At 44.6% G+C, this 2,500-nt stretch overlaps 2 non-coding genes and 1 pseudogene across 2 annotated transcripts in view; all 3 read right to left on the bottom strand.

Annotated features, from left to right (window-relative positions):
• Positions 1 to 69: 69 nt before the first annotated feature.
• Positions 70 to 188, bottom strand: LOC125734115 (5S ribosomal RNA). The gene has a single exon (XR_007393440.1). It is a non-coding gene; the product is annotated as a 5S ribosomal RNA (ribosomal RNA).
• Positions 189 to 1,261: 1,073 nt separating this feature from the next.
• On the bottom strand, positions 1,262 to 1,380 carry LOC125731730 (5S ribosomal RNA; annotated as a pseudogene).
• A 1,076-nt stretch (positions 1,381 to 2,456) lies between these two features.
• LOC125733408 (5S ribosomal RNA) overlaps positions 2,457 to 2,500 on the bottom strand; it is a 119-nt gene continuing 75 nt past the window's right edge. The window contains exon 1 of the ribosomal RNA XR_007392754.1: positions 2,457 to 2,500. This exon is cut by the window's right edge and continues 75 nt beyond it. This is a non-coding gene — a ribosomal RNA (5S ribosomal RNA).

Raw genomic sequence — 2,500 nt, 5'->3', positions numbered from 1 at the left:
GGAAGGGGAGTGATAGATTTAAATTAATCGTGAAGTGGAGCGCCCCCTGTATAAAGTAAAAGTGAGAAAAGCTTACAGCACCTGGTATTCCTAGGTGGTCTCCCATCCAAGTACTAACCAGACCCTACCCTGCTTAGCTTCCGAGATCAGACGAGATCAGGCGTGTTCAGGGTGGTATGGCCGTAAGCGAGAGATGCTACCAAAAACAGCCCTTTTGCATTACACGCCTCTATACATGCCAGTTAGTCCCATTGGATCCTACTCCTGGTTTTTTTTTTTTTTTTATCTGACTCACACTGCAGCCCCACCATCCAATCGGCAGCGCCGGACCCACACCAAACATTCACCAAACTACTCAGCCGGCAGCCTACCACAATTATTCCATTCTTTCCGCATCCGCACACTTCCTTCTTTTTAACTCCTTTTCACTACCGCACAGGTTAATCGCCGCACGTCCCCCGCCGGCAAACATTACTCCTTTGCCTACTGCATGCAGGCTTCTCTTAACGACCCTCTGTTATCAACTCCGCTAACAGCCACAAAATCTCCGCCGCACGAAGCCCACTGGTAGCTGCTGAATCACATGCTTCCCCAAAACTTCGCGCTGTCAGAACACTGGGAGCTACACACACCAACAAGTTCATACTGCAGGCTGCAGCCAGAACAATTTTCTACATTCAAACATCGACGGCCTCTTCTCTCTAAAAATTCACCAGACCGCTTCTACCACCAGCAAAGAAGTTTCCATCCCTAATTCCTCTGTGATTCCCACTAACCTAAACATTAAGCTGGCATTGAAGGGTGTGAATTACCCCGGCCAACCTGTTCTTTTAAATACAGCTTTTAGCAAGTTTTGAAAGGAGAAGAGCAGAACTTGCTATGCCAATAATATCGAGTCTTCTGTGGCGAAGTGGTTTTTGCATAGAAAACAAAGCGGTCAGTTGAAGAGGAATAATATCAGTACTTTGTTTAAAACTGTGTGTAAAAAGCTGTCTCTTTATCATTAACAATAAGTTGTAAAACGTGAATGGGGAGTGACAGTCTTCAAGTTTGTGAGAAGATCGCGCCCTGGTGGAATAAAGGCACGGACAGCTTACAGCACCTAGAATTACCAGGAAGTATTTAGAGTAAAACGTGTGTAAAAGCTGCCTTTATGAATGAGAGAAAAAAGAAATATAAAAAATAGTAAAATAGAAGGGGAGTGATAGATTTAAATTAATCGTGAGGTGGAGTGCCCCCTGTATAAAGTAAAAGTGAGAAAAGCTTACAGCACGTGGTATTCCCAGGCAGTCTCCCATCAAAGTACTAACAAGACCCTACCCCACTTAGCTTCCGAGATCAGACGAGATCGGGCGTGTTCAGGGTGGTATGGCCATAAGCGAGAGCGGCGAACAAAAACAGCCCTTTTGCATTACACGCCTCTATACATGCCAGTTGGTCCCATTGGATCCTACTAATGTTCTTTTTTTTTTTTTATCTGACTCACACTGCAGCCCCACCATCCAATCGGCAGCGCCGGACCCACACCAAACATTCACCAAACTACTCAGCCGGCAGCCTACCACAATTATTCCATTCTTTCCGCATCCGCACACTTCCTTCTTTTTAACTCCTTTTCACTACCGCACAGGTTAATCGCCGCACGTCCCCCGCCGGCAAACATTACTCCTTTGCCTACTGCATGCAGGCTTCTCTTAACGACCCTCTGTTATCAACTCCGCTAACAGCCACAAAATCTCCGCCGCACGAAGCCCACTGGTAGCTGCTGAATCACATGCTTCCCCAAAACGTCGCGCTGTCAGAACACTGGGAGCTACACACACCAACAAGTCCATAATGCAGGCTGCAGCCAGAACAATTTTCTATATTCAAACATCGACGGCCTCTTCTCTCTAAAAATTCACCAGACCGCTTCTACCACCAGCAAAGAAGTTTCCATCCCTAATTCCTCTGTGACTCCCACTAACCTAAACATTAAGCTGGCATTGAAGGGTGTGAATTACCCCGTCCAATCTCTTCTTTTAAATACAGCTTTTAGCAAGTTTTGAAAGGAGAAGAGCAGAACTTGCTATGCCAATAATATCGAGTCTTCTGTGGCGAAGTGGTTTTTGCATAGAAAACAAAGCGGTCAGTTGAAGAGGAATAATATCAGTACTTTGTTTAAAACTGTGTGTAAAAAGCTGTCTCTTTATCATTAACAATAAGTTGTAAAACGTGAATGGGGAGTGACAGTCTTCAAGTTTGTGAGAAGATCGCGCCCTGGTGGAATAAAGGCACGAACAGCTTACAGCACCTTGAATTACCAGGAAGTATTTAGAGTAAAACGGTTTCTAAAAGCTGCCTTTATGAATGAGAGAAAAAAAAATATATATATAAAATAGTAAAATGGAAGGGGAGTGATAGATTTTAATTAATCGTGAAGTGGAGCGCCCCCTGTATAAAGTAAAAGTGAGAAAAGCTTACAGCACCTGGTATTCCCAGGAGGTCTCCCATCCAAGTA

Source organism: Brienomyrus brachyistius, chromosome 2 (genome assembly GCF_023856365.1).
Source record: "Brienomyrus brachyistius isolate T26 chromosome 2, BBRACH_0.4, whole genome shotgun sequence".
In the NCBI taxonomy this organism is placed as follows: Eukaryota; Metazoa; Chordata; class Actinopteri; order Osteoglossiformes; family Mormyridae; genus Brienomyrus; species Brienomyrus brachyistius.
This window is presented reverse-complemented; position numbering and strand designations above follow the sequence as displayed.